Source organism: Dendropsophus ebraccatus, chromosome 8, assembly GCF_027789765.1.
Source record: "Dendropsophus ebraccatus isolate aDenEbr1 chromosome 8, aDenEbr1.pat, whole genome shotgun sequence".
NCBI lineage: Eukaryota > Metazoa > Chordata > Amphibia > Anura > Hylidae > Dendropsophus > Dendropsophus ebraccatus.
This window is the reverse complement of record NC_091461.1, coordinates 38,524,531-38,540,424: the sequence shown is the minus strand read 5'-3', so window position 1 is coordinate 38,540,424 and position 15,894 is coordinate 38,524,531. Positions and strand designations below refer to the sequence as shown.

The 15,894-nt window shown below is 42.5% G+C and overlaps 1 pseudogene; it reads left to right on the top strand.

Moving 5' to 3' along the window:
* The first annotated feature begins 914 nt into the window (after positions 1-914).
* On the top strand, positions 915-1,751 carry LOC138798532 (large ribosomal subunit protein eL21-like; annotated as a pseudogene).
* The last annotated feature ends 14,143 nt before the right edge of the window (positions 1,752-15,894 follow it).

The following is a 15,894-nucleotide window of genomic DNA, read 5'->3' as shown; positions in this document are numbered from 1 at the left end:
CAGCAGCATATCTGGTGAATAGAATAGTGATGTCAAAGCAGCATATCTGGTAAGAATAGAATAGTGATGTCACAGCAGCATATCTGGTAAATAGAATATTGATGTCACAGCAGCATATCTGGTAAGAATAGAATAGTGATGTCACAGCAGCATATCCGGTAAATAGAATAGTGATGTCACAGCAGCATATCTGGTAAATAGAATAGTGATATCACAGCAGCATATCTGGTAAATAGAATATTGGTGTCACAGCAGCATATCTGGTGGATAGAATAGTGATGTCACCGCAGCTTATCTGGAAAATAGAATAGTGATGTCACAGCAGCATATCTGGTAAGAATAGAATAGTGATGTCACAGCAAGTTATTTGGTAAATATAATGGTGATGTCACAGCAGCATATCTGGTAAATAGAATAGCGATGTCACTGCAGCTTATTTGAAGGAAATAGAATAGTGGTTACACAGCTAGTGATGAGTGAACATTGTGATGTTCGGTTCGGATCCCAAACATGCACATAAAAAAAAAAAATTATTGTGATTGATTCTTGTTCAAGTTCACGAACAAATAACGAATGTACAGTAGAAGCGTACGTTTCGGTCTATGCACATGGATACAGATTATCAGGTGCGAAGTGTAAATTGTGCAGTTGCGTACATCGCGAGATAAACGTTCACATGTCCAAATATGTTCGAAAATGATCATTATAACCATTCCGATCATCAAACAAATTGTTCATGATCGGTGAGCATGAACAATTAGAGTCATGTTCATACAAACATACGAACATTTACGAACATGTTCGCTCATCACTAGTCACAGCAGCTTCTTTGATGGAAATAGATAGTGATGTCACAGCAGCTTACCTGATAAAAATAGAATAGTGATGCATGTTTTTCGCTTTGAGGTACGAAAATGATGAACACAAGAGAAAGACGCAGAACCCGATATATGTTCTCCAGACTTTTATACATATACATGCACATTTACAAGAAGGGTGATATTGTGGACATGAAGGGTATGGGCACCATCTAAAAAGGCATGCCACATAAACGCTATCAGGGTAAGACTGGCCGGATCTACAATGTTACACAACATGCCAAGGGCATGACCATGAACAAGTAGATCAAGGGTAAGATCCTTCCCAAGAGAATCAACGTCCGCGTGGAGCATATTTACCACTGCAAGAGCAGAGACAGCTCCCTGCTATGTGTCAAGGAGAACGAAAAGAAGAAAGTTGAAGCCAAGTAGAAGAATAAGAAAAAATGGCAGCACCTCTATGCATCTGTTCACACTGCAGGTAGCACGTTGCATGTGACTTAAATACAGACAAAAAAACTGAAATTTTGCACCCACAGGTGCAAGTGCTTACCATATATACTCCCCCTGGTGTACACATTTGATCAGAGTGTACCATGTCGCCACGTTAAGGTGTCCTCAGAGAAATGGTCCTACTCTAGCATTTTCACACTAGCAATGGTCTCTCCTGGACTAACAATAAGCCTACAATGGGGCAGATAGGATCCAAATAATCTCTTTTTATAAAACCCCTTGGGACATGGGTGGAGTGCAAGCCTACAGGAGGTAGCCACACCCCCCACATTCAACAGAAAAAAATGGCAGCACCTCTATGCCCCTGTTCACACTACAGGTTGCACTCAGCCAACCCAACCAAGAGAAGCTCACTTTATCCGCACTTACGGAATTGAATCCGAGACCCTTGAGCCAATTCCCTACAAGTTTATGGCATGAAGTGTTACTATTAAAACCTTGTTCTTTCTGGAACGAAAAAAATACATAAAAAATAAAACAATAGTGATGTTGTAGCAGCTTACCTGATAAAAATGGGCTCCACTGATATTTCTAGTGGAGTAAATTTTGAACCATTCATCATTTTCCGGCCGCCTTTCAAAGCTTGGACTATGTATGGGTAATGGGTACTTACTACTTTACATCTCCAATTTGATAGGGTATAGAAAATAAGTCAGAGGAACCATAAAACCCTTTTACTAGGCATATACCCAATTCTAAGAAGCTATGTGAGCTGCTTCTTGCAGGAGGTATAAATACTGGGTAAATGAGATGCAATTATACACCACATGAATGTAAATTTTGTTCAATTTTATTTCCATCTGGATTTTCATGGACATAACAAATAATATCTACTCTTCCCCCTTACTCTACTTGTAGACTTAACTGAGAAACAGCGCCTTGGAATGGAACAGCAATACATTTGTAGACTATAAAAGAAAGAAATTGAGAAGAATGAAAGAATCTAAAGGAAGATAAATTAGCCATTTATATTGCAAATGCCTTCAGGAGGTAATATCTATTTAAACTCAGTGAAAGCAATGAAGATCAGGTCATTAATAGCTATTGTTTTGGAGCTCACTTCTATAATAGTTTAAGTGGTTAATGAAATTTTTATGCATCAGCTGTAGATGGTTGGGGGAATAAAGAGCAATGCAGGGAGAGTGAGAAATTAGAGAATAAAGACGATCAAGGCGGCCGCATTAACCTTTTCAAATGAATGTGTCTTGTCTTATGAAAATATTAGCAGAAACATCTTGTTGCCAAGACTGCTTCCTGTCAATCTCAATTGATCACTGAATATTAATTTTTCATTAGTATCAATGTGTGACACGCCTTGAGCTCAAGATGAATGGCAGCTTCGGCGGTGAAGAATTGTGATCATCTGTCATCCAGGTGGCATCCTGATCCGATTTCTTTTATGCTCCCGTTTCATTGAAGCATTAGGTACCACGATAACATAATCGGTAATTTAGGTAATGAGCTGCCATTGAGCTTCAGCTCTCTGGTTTTAATTAGCAAATTCTCTTAATTAAGTTCAGTCTTCCAAAAATAAAAGTGTTCGGACGTGTTTTTTCGGAATGTGCTTAAAACTGCATTAAAAAAGCACTTAAAAAAACATGGCAAGTGTGAATATGCATGTGTTGTGAGTAAAAAACTAAAATATTCAATTAGTAATTAAATAAATGCAAAATTAATTTATGGTAATGTGTTTTTATATGCATTTTAGTCGCATTACAAAACACTACCTGCAGTAGGTACCTTTAATAGGCTAAGCAGTCAAGTGGGTGGTCCTTGACTACATAGCTACATAGTATATGCAGAAATCTACATAAATTGCCCTGACCATTTTCCCACAAAACTATATATATGTCCGCTCAGCTCCTCCTGCACTATAGCTTGTGCCAGGTTCCATTCAATTTACTAAACACCTTAAAGCATACCTCTTACCATGTCTGTCATGGGACATGTCAACAGTTATTGATCACAGCAGTTGAGACTAGAGATGAGCGACCAGCCGGATTTCTGGTTCGTATGAATCAGAAATCTCGGCGGCTGACTCCCGCTGCCTGCTCCCTCCGTGTTGCGGGTGGATACATCGTAAGGATCGCCTGGAAAACTGGGATACAGCCATTGGCACCCACTGCACGGAGGAAACAGGCAGCGGGATTCATACGAACCAGAAATCCGTCTGGTTCGCTCATCTCTAGTTGAGACCCGATTTGTTTAGAACATATCGCAGGGGAGAGATTGTGGCAGCGCGATGCACTCCCCAATGTGACAATATTCTCAATGTAAGGGTCCTATTAGACAGGTTGATGACGGCCTGATCAATAATGTAAATGAGCGCCCATCTGCTATTACACGGCTCAATTATCGTTAAGCAAGGGCTGCACAGATATCGTTAGCGATGTCCGTGCAGCTCTTGCCCTAAACAATCAGCCGATGATCGTTGTCAATATTATATTTTTGTTTTTGTTGTTTCTGACCTTTCCCCCAACTAGATGTAGATTGCAAAAAAAGCAGGAAAAAGAATAAGAACCAGACAGAACTTAAAGGGGCCCATGGGCCCAGCAGAATATAATTTTTTTTGCACAGGTAAACCCCCTTAATATATATATGCTCATGTCAGCCATGGGTGCATGTTTATTCCAATTGGGCCTAGTAATACAGATTCGCTGGTTCAACACTGCAAGTTCACATTGGGGCACAATGAAGGCAGGGGTACATTGCCCAAGGGCTAATAGGAGCACTGAAGTACAGGCAAATACTAACAGCCGCTTATACACAAACTCTTGATGAACCATTATTGTGCACCAATGGAGTATTGAACAGTCCCCAAGGCTGGTGAAGCGCTGCTTGGCTTATATTTAAAAATGTTTACCACTGTTCTGCAACCATTAGACTTACCATGCCAAAGTGTGCATTTCTAACCATCAAGTTGTTTGTGCCTCCTTGTGTAGAAAATGAAGACTACTGATTCTCACTACATCACTGATCATTTTAAAGAGAAGCTTCATAAGTGACAGAGAGGATTTTGTTTATCAACCATGTCCGTACACATCTGGTTATTGCGCTGTGGAAATTCTACCAATGTAATGTTTTGACTGAGGGTAGGTTCACATGAGATTTTTTTTTTTTGCATCACATAGAAATAACAAGAATCTTTTCCCCAATTACGTCATGATTTCTGCACAATTTCTTCACCAGTATACTGTACATTGGCAGCCAGTCAAGGAGGTATGCCAATACATGTGACATGTTCCTGGCAGAGCCATTGAATTTATTAGACAAAATGGAGTCTAGTGGTGACTACATTCAGTTTATTTTCTGAACGTATACTGTGTCTGAACAGATGTATACCAAACTGTATACCAACCATGTGTGCAGAAAATGTGATGGAAATGGACCCTAATATTGATTGTGAACCTATTCAAAGCACATTAAAGGACAACTCCGGCGGGACCCCCCCCCCCCCCCAAAAAAAAACACAGACACACACAGACACCATACTCACCATCCCTCCGGTGACGATCGCCACTCCATTCGCCCGCCGTCCGCCTCACCGTCACCGCCGTCCGCCATCCAGCGATGTCTCTGACTTCGGGGTCCTGGGGATGGAAAAGGCTGCCAGTGCGCTTGCGCTTGCTCCGGCAGCATTTTCATTGGCTGGAGGGCATTACATGGCTTCCAGCAACCTCAGCCAATGAGGGCTGAGCAAGCTGGAAGCCATGTGATGCGCTCCAGCCAATGAAAAGGCTGCTGGTGCGCATGTGCACCAGCAGCCTTTTCTGTCCCATTCACTCTCTATGAAGACGCCGAGAAGGAAGAAAACCCGGACCGCCCCCCGGCTCTGGCGTCGTCGTCACCAGATGCCGCCCGGGAGAAGAGGACCGTGACGATCGTAATAGGTAATGTATACATTCTTTAACTTCCGGGCGGGGGGGTCGGGGGTCCAAAAGTGGGGGAAGGGGGCCAGACCGGGTATTTAACCACATTACAAAGTTATATAACTTTGTAATGTGTGTTAAATAAGCTAAAAAAATTTTTTGTCGGAGTTGTCCTTTAATCACTTACTGGAACATTCCTTTAGTCTCCAGTACATTAAAGGAGAAGTCTGGTGCTGTAGAAAAATTTGAAAAGGCAGGGGCATGGAGTATTATTATAAACCATCACTACACACCTCTCCCCCTGTTTCTCTTCTCAGCCCATGTCACAACCCAGTTGATGGACTAGGCGCTCAGCCAATCAGTGACTGGGGCGGAACACTGTTGCAGTCACTGATTGACTGAGCAGGCAATTCATCAGCTGGGTCGGCATTTTCCCCTGCGTCGTGACATCATCACAACTCGGGAGAAAATGCCTTCCAATGGCGGTCACGAAGCATGTAGCACGGTGCTGCCCGGCACATGGAGAGGAAAGTAGTGCTTGGTTATTGTGTTTACCACTGCCTCTGTTTGCTGTGAGTTATTTAAAATTGTGAAACTTCTCCTTTGAGTTTTACCACCAATGCTAAGAAAGTGCCATTGTAGTGTCCTAGCACAGGGGCGCCACTAAGTCTTTATACACCTGAACAAAGTAACTCTCTAAGGTTTTGCACAGAAGGAGATGAAGGAGAGTGTGTTAAGTGTTTTCCACACTAAATGTCGCTGTATTCTTTATTGTGTACCATGTCCAGCTGAAGGAGCAATGGGTTAACCATTGTATGTCACATGTTGTACTTTTATGGTATGTTGGTAGAAGACGGCACTCTGTAACGGCAATGGTGCGCGTGGTAGGAGTCGTCCCAAGATAAGTAGAAGAGTTAATCCCGGCACACATCAGGTAGAATTCTGCTTACTTTGTTGGCATAACAAGTGCAGTATGTACAGGAGGACGCGTTTCGGCAATGTTGCCTTCATCAGCTCAAAGTACAGTGATAACCTGCAGGTTTAAATGGCAAAAAGACCGCCAAATAATAGGGGGTGGTCCGGCGGTGACGTCACAATGACGTAATATGTAAACAAAACAAGCATGGCAAGATATAAAGATACAATGTACAAAACGTCCGTAACATAAGTGAAAAAAGTGAAGGAAAAGGTTAGGTTCAAGTAGAGACTCTATGTACACAGAAAATAGACAACAAGAACACATGTCGGCAGTTCCCTGTGGTCCTGTAGACGCGCTGTGAGCGAGAGCCGCTGACCGGGGAAGCGCTGGTCTAGCGCATGCGCAGTACAGAGACACGGCCGGCGAACCAAGACCGGCAGCTTCAGAGTATCTAAGGGAGCGCATCAAAACATCGGTAAGTTCAGTGGCAGTACAGGCGATAGTGCCAGCAATATAATGTGTACAATCAGTAATCATGAGTAGAATGTAGCGCTTGCTAGAGTGGCAACTGTGGGAACTACATCGTAATGTGCAGTGTGTACAGAATAAATATATACAATGGCCTATATACATATATACAAATATACAAAATGTAGATGTCTGTAAGTGGGGAAGCCAGAAAGCTGGAACCGCATGAAGATAGAGAATTAATTGTAGTTGAGGGGGCTTTAGTAGGTAGATGATAGGTGGCATAGAGTGTACTAGCAAGCGCTACATTCTACTCATGATTACTGATTGTACCCATTATATTGCTGGCACTATCGCCTGTACTGCCACTGAACTTACTGATGTTTTGATGCGCTCCCTTAGATACTCTAAAGCTGCCGGTCTTGGTTCGCCGGCCGTGTCTCTGTACTGCGCATGCGCTAGACCAGCGCTTCCCCGGTCAGCGGCTCTCGCTCACAGCGCGCCTACAGGACCACAGGGAACTGCCGACATGTGTACTTGTTGTCTATTTTCTGTGTACATAGAGTCTCTACCTGAACCTAACCTTTTCCTTCACTTTTTTCACTTATGTTACGGACGTTTTGTACATTGTATCTTTATATCTTGCCATGCTTGTTTTGTTTACATATTACGTCATTGTGACGTCACCGCCGGACCACCCCCTATTATTTGGCGGTCTTTTTGCCATTTAAACCTGCTGGTTATCACTGTACTTTGAGCTGATGAAGGCAACATTGCCGAAACGCGTCCTCCTGTACATACTGCACTTGTTATGCCAATAAAGTAAGCAGAATTCTACCTGATGTGTGCCGGGATTAACTCTTTTACTTATGTTGTACTTTTAAACTGTCACAGATGCAGGCTTAGGCCAGGACCCTTGTTAGGGACCAAAAGAGATTTATCCTTTTCTATGCTAGAGACTACAGTCACTATGCAGTGTTAGAAACCTTAGGAGGGAGTAATGTCCTCTGAGGAAAACTTTGTCCATGCCAAGGATACCTTCAACAAGTACTGACCCCAGTTGGACAAATAGCGTTCGTCAAGCTAAAGAATCCTATTGTAACTCTATGCTTTTCTGGGAAGGCATGGAAAGTCTGCTCAATCCAGTTGTAGAGGACCTTGTACTACCCTACTAGGACGGGAATCCGACACTATAGGGCAAAAGGCGGTCAGATGACAGTATCTATACGTAAGTACAAGCATCTTCTTTTTCTTCTTATTTTCTCCTCTACGCTGTCCCGGCAGAGTACATTACTACTTGGACAGGGCCCTCAAGATGTTTCTTCTACTCTACCCTCTCTTCGACTACCTCTTGCCTGCACCTGATTGCCAAAGTATACTTGACTTGTATTGCACTGAAGTTCTTACCAGTAAACCAAGTTATCTTGGTTAAGCTACTAGCTTCAGTTCATATAATGGCTTCAGACCAGAGCGTATTCTATGGGTCCAATGTAGAAAGATCAATCATGTTCACTTTGCTTGCCATATTTTACAGTATGAACACAGCTACCATTATGTTATAGTTCATCCTATGGGACCAGTGAGGTATTAATGGCATGGTGCACACTTCATAGTATTCCTTCCTTGTCACGCTACATTGAGAACGCAGGACATGATGGACATGAATGACTTTTCTTACTATTCCAGTTGGTAAAACGGAAAAACCAGAGGTACTGACTGAGTTACCAGCTCCAAGTGTCAGCTGTTTCTCAATTCAGGAAAATGTAAAGTTTCTGGAATCAAAGAGGTAATTGAGAACCAGGACCCAACACGTGGCTTACTATGTTTGCATTTCAATCAGGTGCAGGCACTTTAAGCAGTAATCTTTAATTCATCTGACAGAGAGAGATTGGTCCCGAGCCAAGTGTCACATAGCAGCTTTGTGGAGGGAAGCTAAAATATGCATCTGCTAGAATAATTGACCCAGAATATGGGTGAAGAGGAAGCCCCATAGCAAGGTTCAGAATGAGCCTTTCTAATGTTGGCTGCCATCACATTAATCTGACTCATTGACTTGATCCTTGATTTGCCTATGCTCAGTGACTATAGTGAGGTGAGATACAGGGAAAAAAGTTACTTGCATATATTGTGCATGGAAGGTTATTAATAAAGTTATCAAATAGAAGTGAAAAATTAGATGCAAAAATGACCTCACATTTATAAGAAATATTTATTGGCAGGCTCAGGGAAGCACATGTGTATAGTGGTGGTATTGGCTATTGCAACTCCTATTGAACTGAATGGAAGCTGAGCTGCAGTAACCCGCACCCACAATACACAGTAGATGGCTTTCGGCATTGTTTTCTATGTATGGGTGCCGAAACAGACATTGATCTGACCTGTGGATGTGAAAAAATTCCTTTAAGTCCACTGCAAACAGCAGAATTTGGGGGAAATTTAGTCATAGGGCAATCAACACAGAACTAAGTCGTCAGAAGAAAATGTAGTCAGGAAGGTGCAAGGAAGCTGATGTGATGAAGAGACAAGGGCAGAGGGTAAAGTGATAAGAAGAGCCAGGAAACAAAGCCAAGGAAAAGCCTAACTTATATGGAGGATTGGAACAAGGATGCAGAAAGATCTAGGATATAGGGTGAATAAAGTGCCGGGATGCAGGATACGCAGGATGGCAGGATATTACAAAGACTAAAACAATACTCCAGCAATCTCCTATGCACAGATCGCAGCTTAAATAAGCAAATGTGTAAGAAGCATATAAACCAATCATGTCAAACTCTGGCCCGCGGGCCAAATTTGGCCCATGGTGCCATTATTTTTGGCCCGCCAGGCAATTCAGAGTTTGAATTACATCTGGCTCGCCATGGCTACTATATAAAAGACTATGGGGGAGGGCTGGCTACTATATGAGACTACTGGGGAGGGCTGGCTTCTATATAAGAGACTATGGGGGAGAGCTGGCTACTATATGGCACTATGGGGGAGAGCTCTCTACTATATAAGAGACTATGGGGAAGGGCTGGCTGCTATATAAGACACTATTGGGGAGGACTGGCTACCATATAAGGCTATTGGGGGAGGGCTGGCTACTATATATATTGGGGAGGGCTGGCTACTATATAAGAGACTATTGGGGAGGGCTGGCTACTATATAAGAGACTATTGGGGAGGGCTGGCTACTATATAAGACTATGGGGGGTCTGGTTACTATATAAGAGACTATTGGGGAGGGCTGGCTACTATATAAGAGACTATTGGGGAGGGCTGGCTACTATATAAGACTATGGGGGGGCTGGTTACTATATAAGACTATTGGGGAGGGCTGGCTACTATATAAGAGACTATTGGGGAGGGCTGGCTACTATATAAGACTATGGGGGGGGGCTGGTTACTATTTAAGACTATGGGGGAGGGCTGGCTACTATATAAGACTATGGGGGAGGGCTGGCTACTATATGAGACTATTGGGTAGGGCTGGCTACTATATAAGACTATTGGAGAAGGCTGGCTACTATATGGGACACTTGGGGGACTGGCTACTATTTGGGCACTATTGGGAGGGCTAGCTAATATGTGGGGCAATTTTGGTTGGGTTGGCTACTACATGTGGTAATATCGGAGGAGGTTGGCTATTACCTGGGATGGGGTTTAATCATATCATAGCAATTTATTATGTCATTTATCATAGTGCACAATGCTGGGAGACGCACACCACTAACAGTGCCAGAAATGCTGCACGCTGCTCTGACAGTGCCAGGACTGTGGCATTAACGCTTCAATATTAATCAAGGTTGGCCCGCGACTTTGTCCAATTTTTTAATTTTCGCCCACTCTGTATTTGAGTTTGACACCCCTGATATAAACTAAATGATAACAAAGACACAGGTCAATGTACCAGTAGCTCACCGCCATGTAAAGGGAGCTCCCCTTCTGGAATTAAAAAGAACTTTTTTGTCTAACAAATAACTTTGTTTGTTTTATTTTTAAAAAAGGACAATAGACAATAGCTGCATAACCCACTTTGTGCTATTAGCTGTAGAACACACTTGGTGGCACAATATGCCCAGTGGTTACCTAACAAACTTAGTATCCAAACAATTGACCATGGCCAGGGACCATGTATTATAGGAAACAGGCCTACAATGGTAGTGTTCCACTTAAAGTGACTCTCATCTTTTGCCTATCTTACAATGTTGCTGTGGGTGTCTGCAATAGTTTGCCCTACCTAGACCATTCATGTGAGTGTGCACAAGTCAGTTTGTTAATATTTTTTCTGGATCAAGTGACTGCTAGGCTGCTACTGTTCATAGGTTGCTTCAAGGGTAACTTCACACTTGTTAACTTTTTCTTCTCTTCCAAGAGCCCGGGAGCTTGCTACAGTCCATTCAGTTTCCATCAACTCTATCATTTTGCTTCGCTAAGATGTAAAAGCCTCAGCTCTTTTCATTGTGCAGATGAGACATGTTGCAGTAACCCCTCATGGCCACTACACCATATTCGGAGTGGTCTGCTTCTGGCTCCATTCACTGTTCACGGCCCAAGTGGGGGCTCCACAGTTCTGTAAAAAAAGTTGGGTGCCAGGAGTTGGTACTAGTGATGAGCGGACCGTTGGACTTTTGGCATCTGCGTTCTATTATCATGCCTGTGATCCCGGCCGCATACACTACCGTTTAAAAGTTTGGGGTCACCCAAACAATTTTGTGTTTTCCATGAAAAGTCACACTTATTCACCACCATACGTTGTGAAATGAATAGAAAATAGAGTCAAGACATTGACAAGGTAAGAAATAATGATTTGTATTTGAAATAACATTGTTTTTACATCAAACTTTGCTTTCGTCAAAGAATCCTCCTTTTGCAGCAATTACAGCATTGCACACCTTTGGCATTCTAGCTATTAATCTGTTGAGGTAAGCTGGAGAAATTGCACCCCACGCTTCTAGAAGCAGCTCCCACAAGTTGGATTGGTTGGATGGGCACTTCTGGCGTACCATACGGTCAAGCTGCTCCCACAACAGCTCAATGGGGTTCAGATCTGGTGACTGTGCTGGCCACTCCATTACCGATAGAATACCAGCTGCCTGCTTCTGCTATAAATAGTTCTTGCACAAATTGGAGGTGTGTTTAGGGTCATTGTCCTGTTGTAGGCTGAAATTGGCTCCAATCCAGCGCTGTCCACTGGGTATGGCATGGCGTTGCAAAATTGAGTGATAGCCTTCCTTATTCAGAATCCCTTTTACCCTGTACAAATCTCCCACCTTACCAGCACCAAAGCAACCCCAGACCATCACATTACCTCCACCATGCTTAACAGATGGCGTCAGGCATTCTTCCAGCATCTTTTCATTTGTTCTGCGTCTCACAAACGTTCTTCTTTGTGATCCAAACACCTCAAACTTGGATTCATCCGTCCACAACACTTTTTTCCAGTCTTCCTCTGTCCAATGTCTGTGTTCTTTTGCCCATCTTAATCTTTTTCTTTTATTGGCCAGTCTCACATATGGCTTTTTCTTTGCCACTCTCCCCTGAAGGCCAAATTCCCGCAGCCGTCTCTTCACTGTAGATGTTGACACTGGTGTTTTGTGGGTACTATTTAATGAAGATGCCAGTTGGGGACCTGTGAGGCGTCTGTTTCTCAAACTAGAGACTCTAATGTGCTTCTCTTCTTGCTTAGTTGTGCAACGCGGCCTCCCACTTCTTTTTCTACTCTGGTTAGAGCCTGTTTGTGCTGTCCTCTAAAGGGAGTAGTACACACCGTTGTAGGAAATCTTCAATTTCTTAGCAATTTATCGCATGGAATAGCCTTCATTTCTAAGAACAAGAATAGACTGTCGAGTTTCAGATGAAAGTTCTCTTTTTCTGGCCATTTTGAGCATTTAATTGACCCCACAAATGTGATGCTCCAGAAATACAATCTGCTCAAAGGAAGGTCAGTTTTGTAGCTTCTGTAACGAGCTAGACTGTTTTCAGATGTGTGAACATGATTGCACAAGGGTTTTCTAATCATCAATTAGCCTTCTGAGCCAATGAGCAAACACATTGTACCATTAGAACACTGGAGTGATAGTTGCTGGAAATGGGCCTCTATACACCTATGTAGATATTGCACCAAAAACCAGACATTTGCAGCTAGAATAGTCATTTACCACATTAGCAATGTATAGAGTGTATTTGTTTAAAGTTAGGACTAGTTTAACGTTATCTTCATTGAAAAGTACAGTGCTTTTCCTTCAAAAATAAGGACATTTCAATGTGACCCCAAACTTTTGAACGGTAGTGTAGGTGCGTTCCCGCGAATATGCGGCCAGGATATTCCAGGGAATTCCGATTCCCTGGAATATCCTGGCCGCATATTCCCGGGAGCGCAACTATGCGGCCGGGATCACATGCATGCCGATAGAGCGAACTGCTTTCGGACCAAAAGTCCGAAAAATTCACTCATCTCTAGTTAGTACCCAATTAGATATTGAGGCCTATCCTCAGGACAGGTCATCAATAAAAATGTCTTAGCTATATAGAATTATGGTTAGGTTCTTCATATATAGCCCTGTTGTATTTGGTGTTCCTGGTTACCAGCTGAACACTATAGTCATTCAGTATGATGCTTCCTTTTATAACATAGTGCAGAATTGTTGAAAATGAACCTGGCACGGGATGGATCTCCTGCCATCCTCCATACTCAATCCTGGGACTTTAGTTTCTGGCATAATTTAGGTCATCGTCATAAAACATGTTTATTTTAGCTCTGGGGTTGGACACATCGCCTCCTTACTTCTCAATTAGTACTTAAAAAAATGCCAACAATGATTAATAGTCGTACGGCTTAAGGGTACAGTAAATGAGTGTTTGCTTAAAGACAAGTCCCAGCAAGTAGTAGGGTTTGTTCAGCACATATATGCAATGAGAATGAAATTTCATATTATTATTCTTGTAATTGGTATAAGTAATAATTCATCTATTGTAATGATTGATCTTACACTTCAGTTTTTTTCTCTATAATCAAACTGCATGAATGGTAATACAATGACAATGAAAGTAGTCTTCTCATTAGAATGGCTTCCATTACATGGCCTGTGGCTGCCCGATTAGCGTGCCGTCTGCAACATGTGAATGACAGAAGTGCAGATCTCTGCTCACATGTATTATTCTGTCATCATAGATGTAGAACTCAGGCTCAGTCTTTAGGTTAGAAAAAACATATTTCAGTACCTGTCTCTAATCAGTAAAAAATATGGTAAAAAATCTAGACAACACACTCCTGGCTTCTGCAAATGTCCCTTTAACTGCAAACGCTCCTGATATGCACTTGCAGATATGACTAAACTTGACAGCTTAGTGGTCAGTCGGGGAAGAGGGGGAGGGCAATTAAAGGTTTGCTATGGGGCCCAGAAATTGGAGATTAGGATGCTACCGAACTCTGTAATTATTTATTTCTGCAGATAACAGTACATGGTAAGCTCCTAAGCTTCCTTTGGTCACAGGTGCAAATAGTAATTATGTTGTCTCATAAAGGGGCACTCAGACGTCGGGTAAAATAATAATAATATGGAAGCATATGGCATTATTTACCTGTTTTCTCCAGTTCTGTGACCATTAAAAATCAATGTGTTTTGTGTGTTTTTGGGTCTCTTTTTATGTCACATAATAATTGTGCTTCCTGGTTAAGCAGTTGTTTAGTATTACAATAAGCAGGATACATTGCTTTACCTCAGCTCTCCATCACAGCCCTCCCACATCACTCCTGCCAGTAGCCTGCCCTGAGCTGCTGCAGAACATTACTCTACACAGCAGACTCTCTCTCCACACAGCAAGTCTGCAAAAGCTGCTGTATTCACTGCCTACTCCTCTGCTCATGGTATTTTTCAGCACAAGGCAGCATTCAGTAACAATATTCAGCTAAGCTTCTCGGCTGGATGAAGCCAAAACTATTAACCCTTAGACGACCCAGGGTATATAGTTACGCCATGGAAGTCTGTCCCCAGACGACCTAGGGCGTAACTGTACGTCCTGGGTGTTTCTCCGGCTATGAAGCGTGCTCTGGAGCGGAGCGCGCTTCATAGCTGGTGGGGGCCGGCTGCAATCAGCAGCCGGGACCTCACCAGTAATGACACACTGCAGCGTTCGCGCTGCCGCGTGTCATTAACTCCTTAAACGCCGCGCGACCGCGGCGTTTAAGTGTAAGTGACAAGGGGAAGTCCCTTGTCACTTACCGATAGGGACCTCCGCAGTGTGACTGCGGGGGTCCCGATCAGTAAAACGGACCGCCGTAGGTCTCTCACCTCCCTCCATGCGGTCCAATCGGCGATCTGCTGCACTGAGCCTGCACAGGCAGGCTCAATGAGCAGAGCGCCGATAACACTGATCAATGCTATGCCTATGGCATAGCAATGATCAACGTAAAAATCTAAGTACTGGATATAAAAGTCCCCCAAAGGGACTTCAAATGTGTAAAAAAAAAAAAAGTTAAAAACACTAATACACTACCCCAAAACCCCTCCCCCAATAAAAGTTGAAATCACCCCCCTTTCCCATTATATAAATAAAACATATAAAAATAAACAAATAAACATATAATATACAGTAGCGTGTGTAATTGTCCGATCTATTAAAATATAACAAGCGTCATTGCGAACGGTAAACGGCGTACACGAAAAGAGGGAAAAAAGTGCGCGGATTACCGATTTTATGTTACATTATATATAAAAAAAAATTAATAAAAAGTGATCAAAACGTCCGATCTTCACAAATATGGTATTAATAAAAACTAGAGATCATGGCAGAAAAAATGACACCCCATACAGCCCCGTAGGTGAAAAAATAAAACTGTTATAAGCGTCACAATAGGCCCATTTTATTTATAATTAATTGCCAAAAAAAAGGATTTCATTTAAAAAAAATATATAACATTAGAGAATCTGTGTAACCTGCATATGGTTGTGTTCGGACTGACCTATAGAATAATAGTATCATGTCACTGTTACCATATAGTGCATTACGTAGACACAGGAACCCCCCAAACGTTACCATATTGCATTCTTTTTTACGATTTCACCAATTTATATCTTCATAAATAATATATTTGGAATTCCATCATACATGTTATGGTAAAATGAAAGACGCCATTACAAAGTACAACTATTCCTGTAACAAACAAGACCTTACATGGCTTGTAGATAGAAAACTGAAAGTGCTAGAGCTCTTAGAAGGGGAGGAGGGAAAAACGGAAACACTAAGATCAAAATTTGCGCGGTCCACTGGGTCATTTTGGGCCAGGTCCTCGAAGGGTTAAAGGGGTGTTCCGGCAAAAATCTTT